The 12,331-nt window shown below is 40.5% G+C and overlaps 1 long non-coding RNA gene across 1 annotated transcript in view; it reads right to left on the bottom strand.

Moving 5' to 3' along the window:
• Window positions 1–11,927, bottom strand: part of LOC145857981 (uncharacterized) — a 209,963-nt gene extending 198,036 nt beyond the window's left edge. The window contains exon 1 of the long non-coding RNA XR_014378684.1: window positions 11,810–11,927. This is a non-coding gene — a long non-coding RNA (uncharacterized LOC145857981). The remainder of the gene's footprint in view (window positions 1–11,809) is intronic.
• Window positions 11,928–12,331: the final 404 nt, after the last annotated feature.

Below are 12,331 nucleotides of genomic sequence, written 5' to 3'. Positions count from 1 at the left end.
GCAGCCATCTTGGTTTTCAGCCTACTCTATTTATCTAGCAGCCATCTTGGTTTTCAGCCTACTCTATTTATCTAGCAGACATCTTGGTTTTCAGCCTACACTATTTATCTAGCAGCCATCTTGGTTTTCAGCCTACTCTATTTATCTAGCAGCCATCTTATTTTTCAGCGTATTTCTCTAGCAGCCATCTTGGTTTTCAGCCTACACTATTTATCTAGCAGCCATCTTGGTTTTCAGCCTACACTATTTATCTAGCAGCCATCTTGGTTTTCAGCCTACTCTATTTATCTAGCAGCCATCTTGGTTTTCAGCCTACACTATTTATCTAGCAGCCATCTTGGCTTTCAGCCTACACTATTTATCTAGCAGCCATCTTGGTTTTCAGCCTACTCTATTTATCCAGCAGCCATCTTATTTTGCAGCCTATTTCTCTAGCAGCCATCTTGGTTTTCAGCCTACACAATTTATCTAGCAGCCATCTTGGTTTTCAGCCTACTCTATTTATCTAGCAGACATCTTGGTTTTCAGCCTACACTATTTATCTAGCAGCCATCTTGGCTTTCAGCCTACACTATTTATCTAGCAGCCATCTTGGTTTTCAGCCTACTCTATTTATCTAGCAGCCATCTTATTTTTCAGCCTATTTCTCTAGCAGCCATCTTGGTTTTCAGCCTACACAATTTATCTAGCAGCCATCTTGGTTTTCAGCCTACTCTATTTATCTAGCAGACATCTTGGTTTTCAGCCTACTCTATTTATCTAGCAGCCATCTTGGTTTTCAGCCTACACTATTTATCTAGCAGCCATCTTGGTTTTCAGCCTACTCTATTTATCTAGCAGCCATCTTGGTTTTCAGCCTACACTATTTATCTAGCAGCCATCTTGGTTTTCAGCCTACACTATTTATCTAGCAGCCATCTTGGTTTTCAGCCAACACTATTTATCTAGCAGCCATCTTGGTTTTCAGCCTACACTATTTATCTAGCAGCCATCTTGGTTTTTAGCCTACACTATTTATCTAGCAGCCATCTTGGTATTCAGCCTACACAATTTAACTAGCTGCCATCTTTGTTTTCAGCCTACACTATTTATCCAGCAGCCATCTTGGTTTTCAGCCTACACTATTTATCTAGCAGCCATCTTGGCTTTCAGCCTACACTATTTATCTAGCAGCCATCTTGGTTTTCAGCCTACTCTATTTATCTAGCAGCCATCTTATTTTTCAGCCTATTTCTCTAGCAGCCATCTTGGTTTTCAGCCTACACAATTTATCTAGCAGCCATCTTGGTTTTCAGCCTACTCTATTTATCTAGCAGACATCTTGGTTTTCAGCCTACTCTATTTATCTAGCAGCCATCTTGGTTTTCAGCCTACACTATTTATCTAGCAGCCATCTTGGTTTTCAGCCTACACTATTTATCTAGCAGCCATCTTGGTTTTCAGCCAACACTATTTATCTAGCAGCCATCTTGGTTTTCAGCCTACACTATTTATCTAGCAGCCATCTTGGTTTTCAGCCTACACTATTTATCTAGCAGCCATCTTGGTTTTCAGCCTACACTATTTATCTAGCAGCCATCTTGGTTTTCAGCCTACACTATTTATCTAGCAGCCATCTTGGTTTTCAGCCTACACTATTTATCTAGCAGCCATCTTGGTTTTCAGCCTACACTATTTATCTAGCAGCCATCTTGGTTTTCAGCCTACACTATTTATCTAGCAGCCATCTTGGTATTCAGCCTACACAATTTAACTAGCTGCCATCTTTGTTTTCAGCCTACACTATTTATCCAGCAGCCATCTTGGTTTTCAGCCTACACTATTTATCCAGCAGCCATCTTGGTTTTCAGCCTACACTATTTATCTAGCAGCCATCTTGGCTTTCAGCCTACACTATTTATCTAGCAGCCATCTTGGTTTTCAGCCTACTCTATTTATCTAGCAGCCATCTTATTTTTCAGCCTATTTCTCTAGCAGCCATCTTGGTTTTCAGCCTACACAATTTATCTAGCAGCCATCTTGGTTTTCAGCCTACTCTATTTATCTAGCAGACATCTTGGTTTTCAGCCTACACTATTTATCTAGCAGCCATCTTGGTTTTCAGCCTACTCTATTTATCTAGCAGCCATCTTGGTTTTCAGCCAACACTATTTATCTAGCAGCCATCTTGGTTTTCAGCCTACACTATTTATCTAGCAGCCATCTTGGTTTTCAGCCTACACTATTTATCTAGCAGCCATCTTGGTTTTCAGCCTACTCTATTTATCTAGCAGCCATCTTGGTTTTCAGCCTACACTATTTATCTAGCAGCCATCTTGGTTTTCAGCCTACACTATTTATCTAGCAGCCATCTTGGTTTTCAGCCTACACTATTTATCTAGCAGCCATCTTGGTTTTCAGCCTACTCTATTTATCTAGCAGCCATCTTGGTTTTCAGCCTACACTATTTATCTAGCAGCCATCTTGGCTTTCAGCCTACACTATTTATCTAGCAGCCATCTTGGTTTTCAGCCTACTCTATTTATCCAGCAGCCATCTTATTTTGCAGCCTATTTCTCTAGCAGCCATCTTGGTTTTCAGCCTACACAATTTATCTAGCAGCCATCTTGGTTTTCAGCCTACTCTATTTATCTAGCAGACATCTTGGTTTTCAGCCTACACTATTTATCTAGCAGCCATCTTGGCTTTCAGCCTACACTATTTATCTAGCAGCCATCTTGGTTTTCAGCCTACTCTATTTATCTAGCAGCCATCTTATTTTTCAGCCTATTTCTCTAGCAGCCATCTTGGTTTTCAGCCTACACAATTTATCTAGCAGCCATCTTGGTTTTCAGCCTACTCTATTTATCTAGCAGACATCTTGGTTTTCAGCCTACTCTATTTATCTAGCAGCCATCTTGGTTTTCAGCCTACACTATTTATCTAGCAGCCATCTTTGTTTTCAGCCTACACTATTTATCTAGCAGCCATCTTGGTTTTCAGCCTACACTATTTATCTAGCAGCCATCTTGGTATTCAGCCTACACAATTTAACTAGCTGCCATCTTTGTTTTCAGCCTACACTATTTATCCAGCAGCCATCTTGGTTTTCAGCCTACACTATTTATCTAGCAGCCATCTTGGTTTTCAGCCTACACTATTTATCTAGCAGCCATCTTGGTTTTCAGCCAACACTATTTATCTAGCAGCCATCTTGGTTTTCAGCCTACACTATTTATCTAGCAGCCATCTTGGTTTTCAGCCTACACTATTTATCTAGCAGCCATCTTGGTATTCAGCCTACACAATTTAACTAGCTGCCATCTTTGTTTTCAGCCTACACTATTTATCCAGCAGCCATCTTGGTTTTCAGCCTACACTATTTATCCAGCAGCCATCTTGGTTTTCAGCCTACACTATTTATCTAGCAGCCATCTTGGCTTTCAGCCTACACTATTTATCTAGCAGCCATCTTGGTTTTCAGCCTACTCTATTTATCTAGCAGCCATCTTATTTTTCAGCCTATTTCTCTAGCAGCCATCTTGGTTTTCAGCCTACACAATTTATCTAGCAGCCATCTTGGTTTTCAGCCTACTCTATTTATCTAGCAGACATCTTGGTTTTCAGCCTACTCTATTTATCTAGCAGCCATCTTGGTTTTCAGCCTACACTATTTATCTAGCAGCCATCTTGGTTTTCAGCCTACACTATTTATCTAGCAGCCATCTTGGTTTTCAGCCTACACTATTTATCTAGCAGCCATCTTGGTTTTCAGCCTACACTATTTATCTAGCAGCCATCTTGGTTTTCAGCCTACACTATTTATCTAGCAGCCATCTTGGTTTTTAGCCTACACTATTTATCTAGCAGCCATCTTGGTATTCAGCCTACACAATTTAACTAGCTGCCATCTTTGTTTTCAGCCTACACTATTTATCCAGCAGCCATCTTGGTTTTCAGCCTACACTATTTATCTAGCAGCCATCTTGGCTTTCAGCCTACACTATTTATCTAGCAGCCATCTTGGTTTTCAGCCTACTCTATTTATCTAGCAGCCATCTTATTTTTCAGCCTATTTCTCTAGCAGCCATCTTGGTTTTCAGCCTACACAATTTATCTAGCAGCCATCTTGGTTTTCAGCCTACTCTATTTATCTAGCAGACATCTTGGTTTTCAGCCTACTCTATTTATCTAGCAGCCATCTTGGTTTTCAGCCTACACTATTTATCTAGCAGCCATCTTGGTTTTCAGCCTACACTATTTATCTAGCAGCCATCTTGGTTTTCAGCCTACACTATTTATCTAGCAGCCATCTTGGTTTTCAGCCTACACTATTTATCTAGCAGCCATCTTGGCTTTCAGCCTACACTATTTATCTAGCAGCCATCTTGGTTTTCAGCCTACTCTATTTATCTAGCAGCCATCTTATTTTTCAGCCTATTTCTCTAGCAGCCATCTTGTTTTTCAGCCTACTCTATTTATCTAGCAGACATCTTGGTTTTCAGCCTACACTATTTATCTAGCAGCCATCTTGGTTTTCAGCCTACACTATTTATCTAGCAGCCATCTTGGTTTTCAGCCTACACTATTTATCTAGCAGCCATCTTGGTATTCAGCCTACACAATTTAACTAGCTGCCATCTTTGTTTTCAGCCTACACTATTTATCCAGCAGCCATCTTGGTTTTCAGCCTACACTATTTATCCAGCAGCCATCTTGGTTTTCAGCCTACACTATTTATCTAGCAGCCATCTTGGCTTTCAGCCTACACTATTTATCTAGCAGCCATCTTGGTTTTCAGCCTACTCTATTTATCTAGCAGCCATCTTATTTTTCAGCCTATTTCTCTAGCAGCCATCTTGGTTTTCAGCCTACACAATTTATCTAGCAGCCATCTTGGTTTTCAGCCTACTCTATTTATCTAGCAGACATCTTGGTTTTCAGCCTACACTATTTATCTAGCAGCCATCTTGGTTTTCAGCCTACTCTATTTATCTAGCAGCCATCTTGGTTTTCAGCCAACACTATTTATCTAGCAGCCATCTTGGTTTTCAGCCTACACTATTTATCTAGCAGCCATCTTGGTTTTCAGCCTACACTATTTATCTAGCAGCCATCTTGGTTTTCAGCCTACTCTATTTATCTAGCAGCCATCTTGGTTTTCAGCCTACTCTATTTATCTAGCAGACATCTTGGTTTTCAGCCTACACTATTTATCTAGCAGCCATCTTGGTTTTCAGCCTACTCTATTTATCTAGCAGCCATCTTATTTTTCAGCGTATTTCTCTAGCAGCCATCTTGGTTTTCAGCCTACACTATTTATCTAGCAGCCATCTTGGTTTTCAGCCTACACTATTTATCTAGCAGCCATCTTGGTTTTCAGCCTACTCTATTTATCTAGCAGCCATCTTGGTTTTCAGCCTACACTATTTATCTAGCAGCCATCTTGGCTTTCAGCCTACACTATTTATCTAGCAGCCATCTTGGTTTTCAGCCTACTCTATTTATCCAGCAGCCATCTTATTTTTCAGCCTATTTCTCTAGCAGCCATCTTGGTTTTCAGCCTACACAATTTATCTAGCAGCCATCTTGGTTTTCAGCCTACTCTATTTATCTAGCAGACATCTTGGTTTTCAGCCTACACTATTTATCTAGCAGCCATCTTGGCTTTCAGCCTACACTATTTATCTAGCAGCCATCTTGGTTTTCAGCCTACTCTATTTATCTAGCAGCCATCTTATTTTTCAGCCTATTTCTCTAGCAGCCATCTTGGTTTTCAGCCTACACAATTTATCTAGCAGCCATCTTGGTTTTCAGCCTACTCTATTTATCTAGCAGACATCTTGGTTTTCAGCCTACTCTATTTATCTAGCAGCCATCTTGGTTTTCAGCCTACACTATTTATCTAGCAGCCATCTTGGTTTTCAGCCTACTCTATTTATCTAGCAGCCATCTTGGTTTTCAGCCAACACTATTTATCTAGCAGCCATCTTTGTTTTCAGACTACACTATTTATCTAGCAGCCATCTTGGTTTTCAGCCTACACTATTTATCTAGCAGCCATCTTGGTTTTCAGCCTACACTATTTATCTAGCAGCCATCTTGGTTTTCAGCCTACACTATTTATCTAGCAGCCATCTTGGTTTTTAGCCTACACTATTTATCTAGCAGCCATCTTGGTATTCAGCCTACACAATTTAACTAGCTGCCTTCTTTATTTTCAGCCTACACTATTTATCCAGCAGCCATCTTGGTTTTCAGCCTACACTATTTATCTAGCAGCCATCTTGGCTTTCAGCCTACACTATTTATCTAGCAGCCATCTTGGTTTTCAGCCTACTCTATTTATCTAGCAGCCATCTTGGTTTTCAGCCAACACTATTTATCTAGCAGCCATCTTGGTTTTCAGCCTACACTATTTATCTAGCAGCCATCTTGGTTTTCAGCCTACACTATTTATCTAGCAGCCATCTTGGTTTTCAGCCTACCTATTTATCTAGCAGCCATCTTGGTTTTCAGCCTACTCTATTTATCTAGCAGCCATCTTGGTTTTCAGCCTACACTATTTATCTAGCAGCCATCTTGGTTTTCAGCCTACACTATTTATCTAGCAGCCATCTTATTTTTCAGCCTATTTCTCTAGCAGCCATCTTGGTTTTCAGCCTACACAATTTATCTAGCAGCCATCTTGGTTTTCAGCCTACTCTATTTATCTAGCAGCCATCTTGGTTTTCAGCCTACACTATTTATCTAGCAGCCATCTTGGTTTTCAGCCTACACTATTTATCTAGCAGCCATCTTGGTTTTCAGCCTACTCTATTTATCTAGCAGCCATCTTATTTTTCAGCCTATTTCTCTAGCAGCCATCTTGGTTTTCAGCCTACTCTATTTATCTAGCAGCCATCTTGGTTTTCAGCCTACACTATTTATCTAGCAGCCATCTTGGTTTTCAGCCTACACTATTTATCTAGCAGCCATCTTGGTTTTCAGCCTACACTATTTATCTAGCAGCCATCTTGGTTTTCAGCCTACACTATTTATCTAGCAGCCATCTTGGTTTTCAGCCTACACTATTTATCTAGCAGCCATCTTGGCTTTCAGCCTACACTATTTATCTAGCAGCCATCTTGGTTTTCAGCCTACTCTATTTATCCAGCAGCCATCTTATTTTTCAGCCTATTTCTCTAGCAGCCATCTTGGTTTTCAGCCTACACAATTTATCTAGCAGCCATCTTGGTTTTCAGCCTACTCTATTTATCTAGCAGACATCTTGGTTTTCAGCCTACACTATTTATCTAGCAGCCATCTTGGTTTTCAGCCTACTCTATTTATCTAGCAGCCATCTTGGTTTTCAGCCAACACTATTTATCTAGCAGCCATCTTGGTTTTCAGCCTACACTATTTATCTAGCAGCCATCTTGGTTTTCAGCCTACACTATTTATCTAGCAGCCATCTTGGTTTTCAGCCTACTCTATTTATCTAGCAGCCATCTTGGTTTTCAGCCTACACTATTTATCTAGCAGCCATCTTGGCTTTCAGCCTACACTATTTATCTAGCAGCCATCTTGGTTTTCAGCCTACTCTATTTATCCAGCAGCCATCTTATTTTTCAGCCTATTTCTCTAGCAGCCATCTTGGTTTTCAGCCTACACAATTTATCTAGCAGCCATCTTGGTTTTCAGCCTACTCTATTTATCTAGCAGACATCTTGGTTTTCAGCCTACACTATTTATCTAGCAGCCATCTTGGTTTTCAGCCTACTCTATTTATCTAGCAGCCATCTTGGTTTTCAGCCAACACTATTTATCTAGCAGCCATCTTTGTTTTCAGCCTACACTATTTATCTAGCAGCCATCTTGGTTTTCAGCCTACACTATTTATCTAGCAGCCATCTTGGTATTCAGCCTACACAATTTAACTAGCTGCCATCTTTGTTTTCAGCCTACACTATTTATCCAGCAGCCATCTTGGTTTTCAGCCTACACTATTTATCTAGCAGCCATCTTGGTATTCAGCCTACACAATTTAACTAGCTGCCATCTTTGTTTTCAGCCTACACTATTTATCCAGCAGCCATCTTGGTTTTCAGCCTACACTATTTATCCAGCAGCCATCTTGGTTTTCAGCCTACACTATTTATCTAGCAGCCATCTTGGCTTTCAGCCTACACTATTTATCTAGCAGCCATCTTGGTTTTCAGCCTACTCTATTTATCTAGCAGCCATCTTATTTTTCAGCCTATTTCTCTAGCAGCCATCTTGGTTTTCAGCCTACACAATTTATCTAGCAGCCATCTTGGTTTTCAGCCTACTCTATTTATCTAGCAGACATCTTGGTTTTCAGCCTACACTATTTATCTAGCAGCCATCTTGGTTTTCAGCCTACACTATTTATCTAGCAGCCATCTTGGTATTCAGCCTACACAGTTTAACTAGCTGCCATCTTTGTTTTCAGCCTACACTATTTATCCAGCAGCCATCTTGGTTTTCAGCCTACACTATTTATCTAGCAGCCATCTTGGTATTCAGCCTACACAATTTAACTAGCTGCCATCTTTGTTTTCAGCCTACACTATTTATCCAGCAGCCATCTTGGTTTTCAGCCTACACTATTTATCCAGCAGCCTTCTTGGTTTTCAGCCTACACTATTTATCTAGCAGCCATCTTGGCTTTCAGCCTACACTATTTATCTAGCAGCCATCTTGGTTTTCAGCCTACTCTATTTATCTAGCAGCCATCTTATTTTTCAGCCTATTTCTCTAGCAGCCATCTTGGTTTTCAGCCTACACAATTTATCTAGCAGCCATCTTGGTTTTCAGCCTACTCTATTTATCTAGCAGACATCTTGGTTTTCAGCCTACACAATTTAACTAGCTGCCATCTTTGTTTTCAGCCTACACTATTTATCCAGCAGCCATCTTGGTTTTCAGCCTACACTATTTATCTAGCAGCCATCTTGGTTTTCAGCCTACTCTATTTATCTAGCAGCCATCTTGGTTTTCAGCCAACACTATTTATCTAGCAGCCATCTTTGTTTTCAGCCTACACTATTTATCTAGCAGCCATCTTGGTTTTCAGCCTACACTATTTATCTAGCAGCCATCTTGGTATTCAGCCTACACAATTTAACTAGCTGCCATCTTTGTTTTCAGCCTACACTATTTATCCAGCAGCCATCTTGGTTTTCAGCCTACACTATTTATCTAGCAGCCATCTTGGCTTTCAGCCTACACTATTTATCTAGCAGCCATCTTGGTTTTCAGCCTACTCTATTTATCTAGCAGCCATCTTATTTTTCAGCCTATTTCTCTAGCAGCCATCTTGGTTTTCAGCCTACTCTATTTATCTAGCAGACATCTTGGTTTTCAGCCTACTCTATTTATCTAGCAGCCATCTTGGTTTTCAGCCTACACTATTTATCTAGCAGCCATCTTGGTTTTCAGCCTACTCTATTTATCTAGCAGCCATCTTGGTTTTCAGCCAACACTATTTATCTAGCAGCCATCTTTGTTTTCAGCCTACACTATTTATCTAGCAGCCATCTTGGTTTTCAGCCTACACTATTTATCTAGCAGCCATCTTGGTTTTCAGCCAACACTATTTATCTAGCAGCCATCTTGGTTTTCAGCCTACACTATTTATCTAGCAGCCATCTTTGTTTTCAGCCTACACTATTTATCTAGCAGCCATCTTGGTTTTCAGCCTACACTATTTATCTAGCAGCCATCTTGGTTTTCAGCCAACACTATTTATCTAGCAGCCATCTTGGTTTTCATCCTACACTATTTATCTAGCAGCCATCTTGGTTTTCAGCCTACACTATTTATCTAGCAGCCATCTTGGTATTCAGCCTACACAATTTAACTAGCTGCCATCTTTGTTTTCAGCCTACACTATTTATCCAGCAGCCATCTTGGTTTTCAGCCTACACTATTTATCCAGCAGCCATCTTGGTTTTCAGCATACACTATTTATCTAGCAGCCATCTTGGTTTTCAGCCTACACTATTTATCCAGCAGCCATCTTGGTTTTCAGCATACACTATTTTCCAGCAGCCATCTTGGTTTTCAGCATACACTATTTATCTAGCAGCCATCTTGGTTTTCAGCATACACTATTTATCTAGCAGCCATCTTGGTTTTCAGCCTACACTATTTATCCAGCAGCCATCTTGGTTTTCAGCCTACACTATTTATCCAGCAGCCATCTTGGTTTTCAGCATACACTATTTCTCTAGCAGCCATCTTGGCTTCCTTTATGCAATCAAGGTGTCCGATTTTAAAATAGCTCTTCGGTGAAAGCACATTTTGCAGAGAGCGCACTTCCTGTAAGGAATCTTCTCAGGTTTTGGCCTGCCAAATGGGTTCTGTTATACTCACAGACACCATTCAAACAGTTTGTGGGTGTCAAATTAGCTAGCCGTGATGGCTGAGCTATGTACTCAGAATATTGCAAAATGTGCTTTCGCCGAAAGCTATTTTAAAATCGGACATAGCGATTGCATAAAGGAGTTCTGTATCTATAATTCTTAAAATAATTGTTATGTATTTTGTCAATGTTTATCGTGAGTAATTTAGTAAATTCACTGGAAGTTTTCGGTGTGTATGCTAGTTCTGAACATCACATGCTAATGTAAAAAGCTGGTTTTTGATATAAATATGAACTTGATTGAACAAAACATGCATGTATTGTGTAACATAATGTCCTAGGAGTGTCATTTAGCTGTGTTTTGGGTATTTGTGATGCATGCTAGTTGCTTGGTATTGGCTGTGTGGTTTTTTGTGTCTATGTACTCTCCTAACATAATCTAATGTTTTGCTTTCTCTGTAAAGCCTTTTGGAAATCGGACAACGTGGTTCGATTCAGGAGAAGTATATCTATAAAATGGTGTAAAATAGTCCTATGTTTGAGAACTTTGAATTATGACATTTTGTGGTTTTAAATTTGGCGCTCTGATTTGTCACTGGCTGTTGAATAGTGTGGGACGATTTCGTCCCACCTCCCCTAGATAGGTTAACTAGGCATGTCAGTTAAGAACAAATTCTTATTTACAATGACGGCCCGGACGACGCTGGGCCAAATGTGCCTCCCAATCACGGCCAGTTGTGATACAGCCTGGATTCGAACCAGGGACTGTAGTGACGCCTCTTGCACTGAGATGCAGTGCCTTAGACCACTGCGTCCGTGTGTGTGTTAACTATTTAACAGTACTAGAAGTTAGAAAGGCCGCAAAAATGTTATATATCGGTTATCGGTATCGTTTTTTTTTTGGCAAGGAAATTATCGATATCGGCCAAAAATGTCATATCGGTGCATCACTAGTTTGGAGCCCGTAAAATGGCAGCCATCCCCTACGGCGCCATTATTATGGAACACAGGAACATCAGTATTAGAAATAGTTCTAGAACACTATAGAAACAACACAGGAACATCAAGTATTAGAAATAGTTCTAGAATGTTCTAGGAGCACACCGATGCCAATATGACAGACAGGATATATATGGACCCGGTTTCTCTGAGAAATGCTATTAAAACAACTAAGTCAACACAACAACAGCCATAAATATCTCCAGTCATCATCACCCCTCCTGCACACCCCTGTGTGCTCCTGATGATATTTACATAGGCCCTTATAAAAAGCTTCACAATAAGAAAGCAATACACATCTAAATGTAATTCAGTAAGAAACGTATAATATGACGTGGCCTATTCTCTCCAAGTTCAGGGCACAGTGTACTCTATCCCCTAACATCTACTGAGCTGATTGATTGGTTGGTAAATTGAGCTGCAGAAGAGACAACAGGTGATTCTGTATTGTGTGGGGGTTACCTCCTCAATGATAGAGTCCAGTGAGGACGTAGCTTCATCATACAGCAGGATAGGAGGGTTCTTCAGTATGGCCCTGGCTATGTCCACACGCTGCTTCTCCCCACCTGAAACACACACAGCAAGTCAATGATGCAGTCCTGACACACACAGCAACAGAGACAGAACCGGAAGTAAATAATGCAGTCTTGACACACATGGCAACAGAGACAGAAAAGGAAGTAAATAAAGCATTATTGGCACACACGGCAACAGAGACATAACAGGAAGCAAATAAAGCAGTCTTGATACACACGGCAACAGAGACAGGACAGGAAGCATACACATATCTAGAGCCAGGTCAGGTCACAAAGAAAGCAACGCAACTGAAGACGTTTGTCATTCTCTCTGTTCTAACTGACTCTGTAGAAGTGCTATGGAAAAGTCAACAGGTAGCCAAAGTGGTAGATATAGAAAGCCCCAGTGGTAACAGTAGGAGCTACACCAGTCAGACTGGTAGATATAGAAAGCCCCAGTGGTAACAGT

The sequence above is a fragment of the Salmo salar genome, chromosome 09, assembly GCF_965601325.2.
Source record: "Salmo salar chromosome 09, fSalSal1, whole genome shotgun sequence".
In the NCBI taxonomy this organism is placed as follows: Eukaryota; Metazoa; Chordata; class Actinopteri; order Salmoniformes; family Salmonidae; genus Salmo; species Salmo salar.
This window is presented reverse-complemented; position numbering and strand designations above follow the sequence as displayed.